Raw genomic sequence first — 17,866 nt, 5'->3', positions numbered from 1 at the left:
AAGGAATAGAGTTGCTAGTTGCTCAGAAACTGTATATCACCACAGCCTCACAACAAAGTGAGAGAGATGGCTACTGATAGGTCAGAAACAACTGTGAAGAGTCTAAATCATTGGAGCACTCAACAAAAGAAAGTTTATGGATGATGTGAAGATCGACATATGCCCATGAGAGTATTTTGAACACATAAATGTTGTTGTTTGGTGTGTTCCTGAGAAGAGACATTTGATAGCCACTCTTTTGGAGTAAGAAACAGTACAGAAGAATTCATTTCAGCCCCAAATGTGCTATTTAACCACTGGCCATCAGACATGTAGACAGCATCATGTTTCAGTTTGACCTAGATTTCTAATGGGATGCACCAAATTCCTTCAATGAAGTGAAACTTTAATGAATCTTAGGTAGAAGTCTTAAGTGCCAAAAAAGATTTTCCCAGAGCCAGTGTGAATTTCTTGACAAAGTGATTAAAAATTTACTCTTAACAATAGAACTCCCCTATGACCCAGCAATAGCACTGCTAGGAATTTACCCAAGGGATACAGAAATGTTGATGCATAGGAGCACATGTACCCCAATGTTCATAGCAGCACTCTCTACAATAGCTATAACATGGTAAGAGCCTATGTGTCCATCAATTGATGAATGGATCAAGAAGATGTGGTTTATCTATACCATGGATACTACATGGCAATGAGAAAGAATGAAATCTGGCCATGTGTAGCAACATGGATGGACCTTGAGGGTGTTATGCTGAGCGAAATAAGTCAGGCAGAGAAGGACAAATATCATATGTTTGCACGTATAGGAGGATTAGGAGGAACTTGACGGAGGAACAAGGGGGAGAAGAAGGGGGGACATGGTGGGGGAAAGGGAGAGAGGCAAACCATGAGAGACTCTTGAATGCTGAGAACAAACTAAGGACTGATGGATGTGGGGGAGAGGAGGAATAGGCATGGAGGAGGACACTTGGGGGATGAGCACTGGGTGTTATGTGGAAACTAATTTGACAATAAACTATTTGTAAAAAAAAAAAAATTTACTCTTTTTGAGCCAAGAAGAAGCCTCTGTTATATACTCCCATACTATTTGATTGTTGAGGAAGGAGGAATGGGAGTGGTATCCAAAAAGGATAGGAAGGTGGGCACCATGTGCTTATTGTTGCTAGGAATGGACCCTTCTTTGCCCTCCATGTATGTGCTAAATGAAGTAGGATGTGGTTACTCAAGTGGTTATAGCTAAATTAGATTGTCCATGGGAACCAGCTTCGTTGGCTTATTACAGAAACTTTAAATACCATTTTATAAATCCTGAAAAGAAATCTTTCTCTAGACAAACACCAGTAAAGCAAGGATTTGGGGGACACTAATTAACACCTTACATTTATAGAGATCTTTATACTTGTAAAATATACTATTTTATAACCTGACATGGCAGCCAATATAGGAAAGCCAATGAAAGATTCACATGCAGTGAGAGTAGCATCCCTACAGCAGGAAATAATTATGGTCAGCAATGTGGGAGTGGAGTCATCCCAAAGTTAGCTGACTACAGTGGATTAAGTTCACATCTGGCTGATAGAGACTCTGCAGAAATGATTCTGGGAATGCAGGGAAGCATTTGACAGGGCTGATTTTGCCTATCTTTGTTGAGCACTAGCTGACAATGCATCATCCATGCATTCATTATGACATCATTTTATGGCCAACTCATGGACCAAGAAGATCTGAGAATCCCTGGGGTGATGGGAAATGCCACAGACATCCATGGTCTTGGATGCTCAGTGAGTAAACAATGATTTTTAAGCAGTTCCCAAGGCCTGAGAAATAGTTGGTCATCACCCAGGTCTACACCCTTTGCATGAGCTTTTTTCAGGAGGATTTGGGTATGTCTGCAAGCCCCATACTGGCCCCACATGCCTCTAACTAATTAGAGTAAATAAAGCTAATATGGAGGAGATTCTCTTGAACTGAACTCTTTAATGGAAAATGTTTGCATAAAGAGTCTGAATGCTAAGACACCAATGTCTGGTTTCACTGGTGCCAATTAATGCCCTGTCATCCTGTCATAGCATTGGCATGCATAAGGCATGAGTACAGTCTTGCTCTGGAAAAAAGTTCAGAAAATTCTTACACATGCATGCATAAGACTTCATGATTATAATATTTTAAGCATTATATGGCAAGATACACTTTCAGCTTAGTAGATATAGGTACAGATACATGCACACATACATATTCATACTCATATGTAGATATATATATATAGAATCATACATCATGGACATTCAACCTACTTTTCCTATATTAGCTCTCATAACTCTCAAGATTCTACATGGTTTCTAAACTAGGCTTGTTTCTTTCCATCGTACCTTTATTCTGATTTTCCACTCCTACCTCAGCTGAGTATCACTTCTTTCTGTAATTCTCCTTTAAGACAACTGAAAAGATATGATTAAGTTTCTCTGAAAGATTTAACCAATAACTTCGTCCTCTCCTAGCCTTCAGGACTTTGTTTTCATGTCTCTCCACATTCCATTCCTTCTCAAGTCATCATTATTTGGGTACACACTCAAAGATTTGGGGTGTACATTTCAATACATGTTACATTTTGGAAACAAACTGTTAGCTTTTATTTTAGGCAGCTTTGCTTGTGAAAGACAAAGCTGATCTGTATTTTTCACTTAGATAACTCGACTTCTCTTTTTGTGACTGAACCCAACTAATCAAAATATTTGTAGTCAGTGCATATTTGTAGTCAGGTAACAAGAGGGCCATATACAATAATGGTTGAATTTGCAGGCTGTTCCCCAGTGCCATCATCTCTCCCTTTGGCAATAATATCACTAGATCTCCAAGTTTAAAAGATCTGTATCTCTGTACAGAGAGCTTACAAGGAAATGCTTTTTTGGCCTGTTGAAATTATTCTAACTAAATTCATTTTACTTATTGAGCTCATGATACCGAGTTAGATATTCGCTGAACATAAATAAATGAATGATATTCTCTTGATTTATAGACATACCCTTAGTTCTGAATGGACCCTTTCAATATCAGACTTGTTTAACTTAGCAAACACAAACGGACCGTGGGGTTCTTTGGGCAGCTACTAATTTGTATGTCTGCTTGTTCACAAGATATATACTACTCCCTTATGACCCTGTGCCACATGAATTAGGTGAATATTACTGATTCCTAATCAAAAGTTTTAACTATTAAAGCACTGTCATATTCTTTCAAGTATTATCTCACTGTGTATGTTTGTGAAAATATGAATAAACCTTCAGTGATACTAAGAACACAATGATTATTTTACCATTTTGCATTCCCACCAACAGTGTAAGAGGGTTTCCCCTTTTCCACATTGTCACCAACACATCTTGTTTCCTGAATTGTTAATTTTGGCAATTCTGACAGGTGTGATGTGGTATCTCTTTGTGGTTTTGATTTGTATTTCTATGATGATGAGTGATGTTGAACATCTTTTCAAGTGTCTGTTAGCCATCTGGAAGTCTTCTTTGGAAAAGTATCTATTCATGTCTTCTGCTCATTTCTTCACTGGATTATTTTAAGCAATGAGTTTGATAAGTTCTTTATAGATTTTGGATACTAACCCTTTATTTGATATGTAATTTGGAAATATCTGCTCCCATTCCATCGGTTATCTTTGTTGATTGTTTTCTTCACTGTGCATACATTTTTTATCTGGATAAGACCCCAATGGTTCATTTTTGCTCTTGTTTCCTTGCCTTCAGAGACATGTCTAGTAAGAAGCAACTGCGGCTGAGGTCAAAAAGGTTGCTGCCTGTTTTCTCCTGTAAAATTTTTATGGTTTCCTGACTCACATTTAGGTTTTTCATCCATTTTGAATTTACTTTTGTGTACAGTGTAAGAAAGTGGTTCAGTTTCATTCTTCTGCATGTCGCTGTCCAGTTTTTCCAGCACCATTTGCTGAAGAGATTGTTTTACTCCCATTGGATATTCTTTCCTGCTTTGATGAAGATTAGTTGGCCATACATTTGTGGGTCCATTTCTGGGTTCTCTATTGTGCTCCATTAAACTATGTGTCTGTTTTTGCACCTGTACCATACTATCTTGATGATTACAGCTTTGAAATACAGCTTCAAGTCCTGAATTGTGATGCCTCCAGCTTTGGTTTTCTTTTTCAAAATTACTTTGGCTATTCGGAGTCTTTTGTGGCTCCATACAAATCTTAGGATTGTTTGTTCCTGCTTTTTGAAGAATGCTGGTGTTATTTTGACAGGGATTGCATTGAATGTGTAGATTGCTTTGGGTAGTATAGACATTTCAACAATATTTGTTCTTACAATCCATGACCATGGAATGTTTTGTTTTTTTTTTTCATTTTTTGTGTCTTCTTCAATTTCTTTCATAAGCTTTCTGTAGTTTTCAGCATACAGATCTTTTACTTCTTTGGAGAGGTTTATTCCCAGGTATCTTGTGGGTTTTGGTGCAATTGTAAACGGGATCAATTTCTTGATTTCTCTTTCTGTTGCTTCATTATTGATGTATAGAAATGCAACCGATTTCTGTACATTGATGTTATATCCTGAATTCATGTATCAGTTCTAGCAGTTTTTTGGTGGAGTCTTTCAGGTTTTCCATGTAGAGTATCATGTCATCTGTGAAGACTGAAAATTTGACTTCTTCCTTGCCAACTTGTATGCCTTTTATTTATGTTGTCTGATTGCTGAAGTTATTACAGTACTGTGTTGAACAGCAGTGGTGAGAGTGGACACAAACTGGGGCAGCCACTCTGCAAACCAGTATGGAGATTCCTCAAAAAGTTAAAAATAGAACTTCCCTATGACCCAGCAATTGTACTACTAGGTATTTATCCAAAGGATACAAAAATGCTGATTTTAAGGGGCACTTGTAGCCCAATGTTTATAGCAGCGCTATCAATAATAGCCAAAATATGGGAAGAGCCCAAATGTCCATCAACTGATGAATGGATAAAGAAGATGTCATATATATATATATATATATATATCATGACCTAAGCGAAAGTCGGACGCTTAACCGACTAAGCCACCCAGGCGCCCCAACACTGCCTATTTTAAAGAAGAGAACCAAGAAGTGAAAGTTTTAGCAAGGTACTCACTCTCATATTGAACCTACAATTTCCTTACAGATTTTTTGGTAATTATTAGTATTGTCTGATTTAATGTCTGCTTTAAGAAAAAAAATAAAAAATTAAAAAATAAGAAATAAAATAAAATAACATTGTATCAAATTAATGTTGCTTTAAATGATAGATATAGAGACTTCAGTGTTTCAGGTGACAAGTCAGTGCAATATTTAATTTTAAATGAAATGAGACAAAAGTCAGTTAATATTTATATTGCCAGTCAAAGCTATTCTATGCTGTTATAAAACACCAGACTTAATTTAATATATATTTACCCAAAAGAGTAAACATATTTCCATGACAGGCAATGTAGTATCTTATAAAGGACATGGATTTTAGCATCAGGCAGACCCAAATTCATATTATATTTTTGCTACTTAATAGCTGTGTACCATTGGTATAAACTTAAACCAAACCTTAGATTCTTCCTCTGTGAAAAGGGAATAATTATACTTTATAAAAAAGCTACTGTGACATGTTCATTGAAGCACTATTTGTAATAGCAAAACCATAAAAAAAAAAAATCTCACCACTGCTGTTCAACATAGTACTATAAGCCATAGCCTCAGCAATCAGTTGTATTGTATTCACTTCCAGTTGTATTCATCAGATGTTGACACAGTAATGCATGTAAAAAAGCGTCTCCAAACTCAGCTATCTGCAATAGCAAGCATTTATTCTAATGCTCATGTGTCTGCAGATCAACTGTGATTGGCTGATTTAGACGAGGCTTGACTGGGCTGCTCTCTGGTGACTGTATTTGGCTCCAAGGTCCAGTTTGGGTTCAAATCTGTTCCAGATGTGCTTATTTGGGGGCCCAAGCTGAGAGAACCAGCGTCTATCTACAGTGAGTCATCAAGGCATTAGAGCCAAACCAATTTGGGCAAGCACAATTATCATCTCTGCATAAAACTCGTTAATTTCCATTGGCCAAAATAAATTGCATGGCCAAGCCTGACATCAACAGTGTTAGAAAGTCATCTGCAATCAGGGGGAGAAAAGCAAATATTTGCTGTTTAATAATCTAAACTATCACAGTAGCTAAGTAGTGTTTCAATGATTAAGCAAGATTCATGTGATAAAGGCTATCTATCATTAAAAAAATAAAAGTGTCATAGGGAAAAAATGATTGGCATAGTAATATGCTTATAATCTATTTTCAACGGAAAATGCACTATAAAAAGACATCTGTGTGGAAAATTATAGGAAGATTTTGGAACAAAATATTAACTAATAGTGGTTATCTTTGAGGAATGAGATACTGGATGATTTTACATGTTTTTCAGTGCTTTCCAAGTCAGCTGGATTGATTACATATTATTTTTGTCATTTTAAACACTTGTTTTCCAACTTTAGGAAGACATAACTTCTTATTTGGGGCAAGAGTATCACTGCATTACTATATAGCTCAAGTGGGAAAAGAAGTGAGAGAATATATTGTAAATTATAAAGCAGAACAAAATGCAGGAGATTATTTTTATAATTTAGATTATGTCTCAAATTCCAGTATTCTATATTTCAAATATTTTTTCTTTGGAATATGAAACATGTTTTCATTTCATCCTTATTCCCAAAAGATAGTTCTACTGAGTATAAAATTCTAAGCTGACATTTCTTTAATTTCAGAGCTTTGAAGATATTTTGGCTTCCAGTGTTATTATTGAGAAGTCTGCTTTGGTTTAATTTTTATTTGAAATTATTTTATCTTGTTTCTCTTTTAGGATCTTCTTTTTGTCTTTGGTGTTATGCTTGACAATATATCTAGATGTGTTTTTTATATTTGGACTTCCTAAAGCTAAAAGTTGATATCTATCAGTGATAGTTGAAAATTCCAAATCATTAACAATTTGAATGTTTCCTTGTTTACATTCTTTCTCTCTTCTCTGTCTCTCTATCTCTATCTCTCTTTCTCCACCTGAAACATCAATCACCTTCTCTATCTTCTGTTTTGCTTAACTCTAGTTCATATTTTTAAACTCTGTCTCAGTACTATATTCTGCCTAATGCCTTTATTTTTAGATTCATTATTTGGTTCTTTTTTTTCACGTGCATCTAGTGACTTTTGAAAAATTTCTTGTTCTTGATCATCTTGATGTCTTGCTTCTTGAAAGATGTGGCTGATATTCGTTTCATAGTCTGTGCATGTCTTTTCAAAAGCTACAATATTTTGAGTTTGATTATTTTGGTGATTCTCATTCACAGTTGTTTGTATGGCTTTAATCTCCTTCTGAGACTACTCTTTCCTAGTTCATTTACTGAGATGTTACCATTTTCAGGCTGTTGGTTTGGATTTTTTTTCTCTGATATCTCCCCTTGCATAGACTCCAGACTTTGTCTCTACTTTGCCCATGCAGGTGTGGGTCACCAAGTATGGCAGATGCCCTCAAGGCGAACAATGATTTTGGAACTAATCTACTAACCTCTTACTATCTACCCATCAAGATTCCCTTGTCTTTCTCATCAGTTTAGACAAGTAATACAAAAATATATTATTTTACAAACACTTATTCGGTAGTTTTAGGTATTATTTTCTGAAAGAGTTTTTCTGGACAACTATCCTACCATATTTTCAAAAATAAAAGTACCCAGTCATCTTTTAAATTACCTGCTTACCTGCAGACAAATGAAAGCTCTTTATGGATATGTGCTATGATATGAATGTAGAAATCCCTGATCTAATCCCATACCTGGCGCGTATAAGACAATGAAGGAATAAAGAAGAAATGAATGGAATCAATTATATAATCTTACAAAACCTTTGAAAACTAACTACAAAGTCATAAGTGTAAGATGTCACTATTTTCCCTAAGGATTTGGAATTCATTGAACATTTCTCATTTTACTATAAAGATGCCTGAAAGAGATTTCATTGCCCAATGAAAATGTTAGTTATCTGAGAAAATTAGAAAGTCAAAATATTGTTAAATATCTATAATTTATGCATAACTACCAATTTTTAAAAATTAATGGCAACCAGCAGAGAAACTACAATTTGATATCAGGCCACTATACTTTAATTGCCTAGTTTTAACTTGTTTGCAGCCAAGAACAAGGCAACCTGATGGGTGTTTTTATCCCTACTTTATTTGGGAGAAATTTTCTGTCTTCTACACAAATGAGCCTAAATTGTAGAGGGGGGAAAAGACAATGAATGCTAAAAAATACCTATATTTTAGGAAAAAATTCAGAGCCTGGATCCTAGAGGAAGACTTGAGGCATAGTAACTTATTTTTTATGTTAATCAGCTGTATATGGTCAGATCATAAAAACCTGAATTCCGTGGCTTGTATTTTATATTATTTTTGGGCTTTCTTTTGCTTTGTTTTTTGAATATTCACAATATTTGTAAAGCCAAGCATTTAAACGTGGAGGAAAATATGAAATTTTTATATACTTTTACTGGGATGTTAATTAGCTTTCTTTAAAAAACTACACTGATGAAAATTCCCAGGAAAAGGGCAGACCTGTGTTAGTGTGTGTGCGCGTGTGTGTGTGTACGTGTGTTGTGTCTACCTGTGTGTTTACACTTGTTTGTGGTTCACATATTTTGTGGTTAAATTATCCAGTTTGTTCCCTCCCTTCTGATGAAGACTTGCATTCCAGCTTCACTGCACTGTGCAGTTCTTCTGTGTGGTTTGCTTTTTCTTGCATCTGAAAATAATTTGGGAGAAACAGAAACATAAAATTTGATTTGGCCTGAAAAAAATTTTTCTTCATTTCTTTTTAAAATGTGACCAGTCCAGCCATTTCTATATAAGGATAAAGAGTCAAAGACTGGCTAATCCAGGAAAAATGTGAACCTGAAGACTTCTTCACATCCGATATTTGGATGAACCAATCCTAAAATATCCAAGACTTAGTCCTTGGCTCTGAGACTTACAACATCATAAGGATAGCTCTTTTCCCATTATTGGCAGTTCTTTTGCTTGTTCGCGCTTTGCCATTGAGATTTTCTTAAGATTCTTCCTGAAAAAGTGTAAGTAGAATGAATCCTGCACTCCTAAAGTCACAAGAGATGAAAGACAAAATGATTTTATTTTCAGGCATCAGTGTAAAATATTTAAGTCTGGAGGATTTCACTCTAAAATTAGACCAAAAATAGAAACCATTTTCTAAACTATGGAACATCCAATTCAATAAAACACCACCCAGGCATATTTACAAAAGTTTTTGCAACTATGGTATGTGTTTATTATAAAAATTAAATGGAAAAGTAAGCTCTGAAATTAAAACTGTCACTTTTCTAAGTTCAGTGAGTGTAGGTATTTTATGATTTTATTTCTGTATTATTGATGTATTAGTTATTTTGAAGGGGTAGTGTGTTAAGGTAGAACAGTTTTCCAGAAACCTAGATTCTGATTCTGTTCTTTAACATCTAGTCATGAGAGCTTTATACTGGAATATGTATGGTCCAAAAGTACTTTTATCCTGAAACTGTATTTCATTCACACTTTATTCTGGTGATTTATAGAAAATGTATTTTCTACTTTGCTTACATTATGTAAGGAATCAGAAAGCTATTTAGAAATGTATTTGTAGTGACAGATGTCACAAATCACATTTTTCACTTTGAAGTGACATTTCAGATGCAAACATTTGCCTTGATGACCAAAAAGTGGCTGGATCTCACGGGCTTTAAGGTGATTGCTCTGCTTAATGCGGAGAAGAAGCACCAATATGTGATACTGACAGAGTACAAACAAAGGTGGGTTAGAAACCATTGATTTAATTAATTTCTATGTGTTAGTTTGTCCCATGCAAAGGCACATTTATCTAACTGTTAGAGATATTGCTAAAAATCCTCAGGCTGTAGTAGGTACTAATCATAGTAAATACTTAATATGAAATTATATGCCTAATAACTGAGTATGTTTTCCCTCAACCCAAATTTTTACATTATCATACTCAGTTAACATAGTTCTGAAAGAAAACCATGGAAGTTTCCAGAAGTTTTAACTCTAATGTATACCCTGGTTCCAATTTTTAAGCTGACATAATCCAGTTTTCAGCGTGAATGTAGAATGTGCCTTCAGTCCATTAGAAGTTATATGTTTTTCTATTCTTTACTGTATTTCAATAGAAATGCTTTTCCCTTTAATCAAAGGCTGATACATTTACCTTCAAAGTAACCTATCAAAGGCTGATACAAGTACCTTCAAGTAATATCTTCTGTGGATATGATTTCTTAGAAGGTTTTTGGAAAATGTTATAAAATAGCCTACAGAAGACCACAAACATTCCCCTGCAACATAGTGCAAATTATATGCAAGTCTCATGAACAGCCTACCTATTTAAATTATCCAGTAGAGAATTCTAACAGTGGTTTGTGAAACTGTAGCCTGTGCCATTTAAGGCAGACCAATTGCCTTAACTGTTTTAAGAGCACATTTGTCTTGACCAGTCTGGTTGAATTTTTTCAAGGAGAAAGTCATTTTTCAAGCAGTAAACATTCATATGGATATGAAATCCATGTGGAACCCTGAGCATTGTCAAGCAAATACTGGTGGATATTTTGAAAGGCCATGGTTATCACTCAATCAGATTCAGATGGGTTTTATTCAAGATGATTATAGACTTTATATTTTAGTTGAATGAGGCTAATGAACAAAATTTTAGGTAAAAACAAATATTGTTGTTTTATTGTGTCTGATTAAAGTTTTCAACATTCTGTATTATACATACTGACTGACCTAGCTTGGGTAATGGGCTTACCACATCCTTTAGGAAGCACAGATCTCTAAAGCAAAACTGGGGTACTATTACCAGATGAATGGAAATGAAATTGGAGAAGGCAAAACAAACAAACAAACAAATCCAGTGCTTTTTATTTTCCTTGTATCTTAAGGTAGAACCAATGAGGTATATGCATGAAAAATATTAGTTTTCCCTACTAATGCTAATTATTTGAATTGTTTTTTCTCTTTCATTCTCTTTTTTTTCCCTTCTTCCCTCCCTCCCTTCCTCACGCCTTCCTTATTTCCTTCCTTTTGCCTTTCTGTCATTCTACCCTTTTCCCCTGCTTCCTTACTCCCCCCTTTTTTCCCTTCTTCCCTTCCTTCTATCATGGCCATACTGTCATTCCAAAGCACAATATTGGAGGTACAGGCCTAGTGAAAGTTGGCAGTTGGCAGTCAGAATCAAATCACACATCAATTAATTTGTCATGGCTTTTTCAGTTCCTACTTGGTACAAAGTCATTTAGATATGTGTGAAGAATTTAGCTATTCTTTTCTTATAATAAAATAGTAATTGCTCTTTCAAAACTTAAAAAGATAGATTTTTTTCAACTTTCAAGTATTCTTCCATAGATATTAACTGAAAACCCTATGCTCTGCTGTAATAAAATAATTATACAGTTAGAAAAGTATTTTTAAAAGAAAAAAATTGTGGAAATAGGTCTAGGACCATTGACTTGCTTCTTAGCATGCTCAGGGCTACTTTTTGATGTTAAATAAATAATATTTTCTTATATTAAAATTGGTTCAAATGTATAATGACATCAAAGATATGTATTTTAAAGTAGTGCCCCCTCAAACACTAGAAATTTTCTGCTCTGCAGGTGAGCAAGGAAACTTTTGTGCATTGGCACAAAACCTTTCCCAAAGGTGCTGCTAGAAGTTGCACTTTCCCCTACCTACAATTTAGTCTATTATAAGTTTCATGATTAAAATTTTTTCTGTTTTTCTTTTATCCCCTTCTTCAAATCATTTTCTGAAAGTCCAGCTAATAATATGCATCTTACATATTGGCTGAATTTGCCATATTAGATTAGAAGATGCTGTATATGCATGGTTCAGGGCTTGTCTGTGATTATGCATCACTGATCCAGTAGAATCCTCCCAAAGACAACAGGGTAATCTTTCTTGATTGCAGTTAAGATGATTCGTATTTTTTAAAATCTAAGAATATATAGAGAGAGATCATTTTATAGTGAAGTAATACAGTCAGTGGAGCTGATTTCAAACTATCTCTTTAAAATGCAGATGCTTATAGAGGGAGGTAAGAGTTCAATTAAAATTTCAGTAAGAAGAGACTTCCACTCCCAAGAAGATGGAGTAGATATGTTTTTCCTTATTCCTCCTGCTATAGGAGGAATAAAAATCATACAAACAAATATAAGAAGGCTGAAAGATAAGAGAAGAAGGTAGACTGACTAGGGATCTCAGAATCTAATAAATGACACAGTGGTGAATTCCTTGTATTTTATTTTTGCCTCATATATCCCAGACTTGGAACTAAAGAAACTGGTAACTAAGAAATACAAGTGGATACAGACCAAAAAAGCCACAACCAAAGTCTGCTCTACCTAGCTAAAGGGTCTGGAATAGAAAAGTCTAGCAAGAAAGAAAACTTTTAGAAAATAACAATTGTGCTTTAGCTACATACCACAGGAAAACAACAATATGGCCCCACCCCCATCCATGCCTGCAAATGCCAACAGGGAAGTCTAGACTTCCACCATCATCATGCTATGAGTAGTGCCCTCCAACATTGGGGTATTGACAGGGAAGCCTAGTGAAGCATCAGGATTTTCACCACCATCCAGGAGTAGTGAAGTCATTTTCCCACTCTCTGGAGTCACGTGCAGAGCAGTAGGATGGACTCCTTTTTCTAGGATGGCATCAAAGGATGCTTAGTGATGAGTCTGAATTCTCACCAACATCTACCAGTAATAAGGAGCCCTTCTCTCTCAGAAGTCAATAGTAACTGAAAGGGAAATCAGAAACACATCTAGCAGTAGTGAGGTAATGCCCACACTTTATCTACCATGGTGGTGTGAAGGGAGCTAAACCTAAAGCAAATAAATTACCAGATACATGAAGGGACACTACATAATGTCAGTTCACCAAAAAGACTTACCAATTCTAAATGTATATGCACCAAAGAATACAGCAAAATATGGGAAGCAAAAACTGATAGAACTGAAAAGAGACATAAAGGAGTCCACAGTTATAGTTGGAGAGTTCAGTATCCTTCTCTCAATAATTGATAAAACAACCCGACAGAAAATCAGCACATATGTAGAAGAACTCAACACCACCATCCGTCAGCTCACAGGCTTGAAAACTGCCCCAACACTGGCAGAATATACATTCTTTTCAAGAATTCATGGAACTTTGCTGACATAGACTATATCCTGGGCAGTAACACAAGCTACAGCACATTGAAAATAATTGAAATTATATAAAGTGTAGTCTTAGTCCATATTGGAATCAAACTAGGTACCAATTGCAAAAAGATAACAGGAAAGCTTCTAACCATTTGGAAAGTAAACAACGCATTTATAGCCATAAGTCAAAGAGAATGTCTCAAGGAAACTTTAAAAAAATACATTGAATTGAATGAATATTTAAAAAAGCAACAACATATCAAACTGTGGGACATAGCCAATGCAGTTCTGAGGGAAAAATTTATATCACTAAATGCTTATATTAGGAGAGAGGAGATGTCTCAGATCAATAATCTACACAAATAAGTTTGATAACTTAGGAAAAATGGACCAAATCTTAAAAAACACAAGCTACAGCTCACCCTATATGATATAGATAATTAGAATAATTGCAATAGAACTAACTAGAACTATTAAGGAAATTAAATTTATAATTTTAAAACTATACAGATATTTAACAGCTAACATCAATTATACACAATATTTTCCAACAAAGAATAGAATAGGAGAAAACATTTCTGAGTTAGTTTTATGCAGCTAATATTACCCTGATACCAAGACAAAGGTAGTACAAAAATTAAAAGTAAGGACTAATAACCCTCATTAATATAAAAGCAAAAATCCTTAGCAAAATATTAGCAAATAGAATTCAGCAATATATAAAAATAATGATATGTCATAATGAAGCAGGGTTTATTTCAAGGATGCAAAACTAGTTTATTATTTGAAAAATCAATGATGTTGGCACAAAAACAGACACATAGACCAATGGAATAGAATAGAGATCTCAGAATTGGACCCACAAATGTATGGCCAACTAATCTTTGACAAAGCGGGAAAGAGTATCCAATGGAAAAAAAGACAGCCTCTTTAACAGATGGTGCTGGCAGAACTGGACAGCAACATGTAGAAGAATGAAACTAGATCATTTTCTCATACATACACAAAAATAAACTCAAAATGGATAAAGGACCTAAATGTGAGACAGGAATCCATCAAAACCCTAGAGGAGAAAGCAGGAAACAACCTCCATGACCTCAACCACAGCAGTTCCTTACTTGACACATCCCCAAAGGCAAGGGAATCAAGAGCAAAAATGAACTATTGGGACCTCATCAAGATAAAAAGCTTCTGCACGTCAAAGGAAACAATCAATAAAACTAATAGGCAACTGATGGAATGAGAAAAGATAGTTACAAATGACATATCAGATAAAGGGCTAGTATCCAAAAATCTATACGGAACTCACCAAACTCCACACTCAAAAAACAAATAATCCAGTGATAAAATGGGCAGAAGACATGAACAGACACTTCTCCAAAGAGGACATCCAGGTGGTCAACAGACACATGAAATGATGCTCAGCATCCCTCCTCATCAGGGAAATACAAATCAAAACCACACTGAGATACCACCTCACGCCAGTCAGAGTGGCTAAAATGAACAAATCAGGAGACTCTAGGTGCTGGTGAGGATGTGGAGAAATGTGCACCCTCCTACACTGTTGGTGGGAATGTAAACTGGTGCAGCCCCTCTGGAAAACAGTGTGGAGGTTCCTCAAAAAAATAACAATTGAACTCCCCTATGACCCAGCAATAGCACTGCTAGGAATTTACCCAAGGGATACAGGAGTGCTGATGCATAGGGGCACATGTACCCCAACGTTCATGGCAGCACTCTCAACAATAGCCAAAACATGGAAAGTGCCTAAGTGTCCATCAATGGACGAATGGATCAAGAAGATGTGGTTCATCTATCCAATGGAATACTACATGGCAATGAGAAAGAATGAAATCTGGCCATTTGTAGCAACATGGATGGAACTAGAGGGTGTTATGCTGAGCGAAATAAGTCAGGCAGAGAAGGACAGATACCATATGTTTGCACGTATAAGTGGATTAGGAGGAAGTTAATGGAGGACCATGGGGGAGAAGAAGGGGAAAAATAGTTGGGGAGAGGGAGGGAGGCAAACCATGAGAGAGACTCTTGAATGCTGAGAACAAACTGAGGACTGATGGGGGTAGGGGAGAGGGGAAGGGGGGTGATGGGCACAGAGGAGGGCACTTGTTGGGATGAGCACTGGGTGTTATATGGAAACCAACTTGACAATAATCTATATAAGAAAAAAAAAGAAAATCAATGATGTAATCCATCATATTAATAGGCTGAAGAACAAAAATCACATGATAGTATCAGTTGACACATAAAATGCATTTGACGATAATTCAATATTCATTTATGATAAAATCTCCCAGAAAATTAGGAATAGAGGGGAGATTCCTCAACTTGATAAAGAACATTTTCAAAAACAAAAACAAAATCCCTGCAGCAAAGACAGGCTTGATGAAAGTTTGAATGCTTTCCACTTAAGATCAAGAATAATTCAGGGATATCTGCTCTCAGTGCTCTTATTCAAGTAATAACTAGAAATTCCAGTCAATGCCATATGGCAAGAAAAGGAAATAAAAACCATGGAGATCATTACGCCTCCAAAAGTAAAATATTTAGGTATGATGCTAACAAAATATGTACAAGATGAGAAAAACTACAAAACTCTGATGAATGAAATTTAAAAAGAGAACTGAATGAAGAGATAGTCCATGTTTGTGAACAAAAAGACTCAATATTGTTAAAATGTCAGTTCTTCTCAACTTTATCTATACATTCGGTACAATCCCAATCAAAATCTCAGAGAATTATTTTGTAGATATAAGTAAAGTGGTTCTAAAGTTTATACAGAGACGCAAAAGATCCAGAGAAGCCAACACAGTATCAAAGAACAAGTTAGAGGACAGGCACTACCTGACTTCAAGACTCACTATAAAGTTACAGTAATCAAGACAGAGTGGTATTCGTGAAAGAATAGGTAAATAGATCAATGACACAGAATAGAGTGCGCAGAAGTAGATCCACATAAATATAGTCAACTGATCTTTGATAAGTAAACAAAGGCAATACAATGGAGCAAACATGGTCTTTTCCACAAATGTGCTGGAACAGCTAGACATCCACATGCAAAAAAAAAAAAAAAAAGTGAATCTAGATACATAGACACAGACCTTAGACGCTTCACAAAAAATCAACTCAAAGTGTATTATAGACATAAATATAAAATGCAAAAGTATTAAATTCCTAGAAGATAACATAGGAGAAAAATCTAGATGATCTTGGGTATGGCAATTGCTTTTTAGGTACAACACTAAAGGATGATCCATGAAAAGAGTAATTGATAAACTGGTACTTCATTAAAATTAAAAACTGCTTCACACAAGATGATATCAAGAGAATGAGAAGATAAGTCACAGACTGGGGGAAAATATTTGTAAAAGACATATCTGATACACTACTACCCAAAACATACAAAGAACTCTTAAAACTTAGCAGTGAGAAAACAAATAACCCAAATAAAAAATGGGCCAAAGGTCTTAGCAGATACGTCACCAAGATATACAGATAGCAAATAAGCCTATGAAAATACGCTCCATATCATATGTCATATGGGAAATGCTAATTAAAACAAGATACTGTTGCACATCAAATAGAATGGCCAAAATCCAGAACACTAACATTAGATGCTGATGAGGATGTGGAGCCACAGGGACTCTCATTCATTGCTGATGAGAATGAAATGGCACAACACTTTGGGAGACACTCTGGCAGTTTCTTACAAAACTAAACACACTCTTACCAGGCAATCCAGCAATTGCACTCCTTGGTATTTACCCAAAGAGTTTAAAGCTTATGTCCACACAAAGACTTTACACAGATGTTTATAGCAGCTTTATTTATAATTGCCCAAACTTGGAAGCAACCAAGATGTCCTTAAGGAGGTGAATGGTTAAAGAAACTATGGTACATCCAGATAATAGAATATTATTCACCTCTAAAAAGAAATGAGCTTTCAAACCATGAGAAGACATGGAGGAAACTTAAATGCATAGTACTAAGTGAAAGAAGCCACTTTGAAAACACTGTGTACTGTGTAATTGCAACTAGGACATCCTATAAATAACTAACTAGGGTGATAGTAAAAAAAGTCAGTAGTTGCCAAGGGTTGGGGGATGGAGTAATGAATAGACATAGCACAGGGTTTTTAAAGCAGTGAAAATACTCTGTTTGATACTATAATAATGTATCCAAGTCAGTATACATTTGTCCAACCAATAGACTGTGTAGCACCAAGAGTGAACTTTAAGGTAAACTATAGACTTTGGACGGGGCCCCTGGGTGGCTTAGTCGGTTAAGCGTCCGACTTTCGCTTAGGTCATGATCTCGCGGTTCGTGGGTTCGAGCCCCGCGTCGGGCTCTGTGCTGACTGCCAGCTCAGAGCCTGGAGCCTGTTTCAGTCTGTGACTCCCTCTCTCTCTCACCCTCCCTGCTCACGCTGTCTCTCTCTCTCTCTCCTAGAAATAAATAAAACGTTAAAAAAAAAAGCTATAGACTTTGGGGTGATAATGGTATGTCAGTGTAGATTCATCAGTTATAATAAAGGTACCTGCTGGTGATGGATGTTGATAATAGGTGAGGCAATGCATGTGTGTAAGCAGGAG

At 35.8% G+C, this 17,866-nt stretch overlaps 1 long non-coding RNA gene across 1 annotated transcript; it reads right to left on the bottom strand.

Annotated features, from left to right (window-relative positions):
* Window positions 1-6,054: 6,054 nt before the first annotated feature.
* LOC120237224 lies at window positions 6,055-9,117 on the bottom strand. Its single transcript, XR_005529897.1, has 3 exons — window positions 9,027-9,117; window positions 8,660-8,797; window positions 6,055-6,127 (listed from the first exon to the last, which is right to left on the bottom strand). It is a non-coding gene; the product is annotated as an uncharacterized LOC120237224 (long non-coding RNA).
* Window positions 9,118-17,866: the final 8,749 nt, after the last annotated feature.

Source organism: Hyaena hyaena, unplaced genomic scaffold (genome assembly GCF_003009895.1).
Source record: "Hyaena hyaena isolate Hyena2069 unplaced genomic scaffold, ASM300989v1 scaffold_178, whole genome shotgun sequence".
Classification (NCBI taxonomy): Eukaryota; Metazoa; Chordata; class Mammalia; order Carnivora; family Hyaenidae; genus Hyaena; species Hyaena hyaena.
Note: the sequence above shows the minus strand (reverse complement) of the source record. Positions and strands in the feature narration are given on the sequence as shown.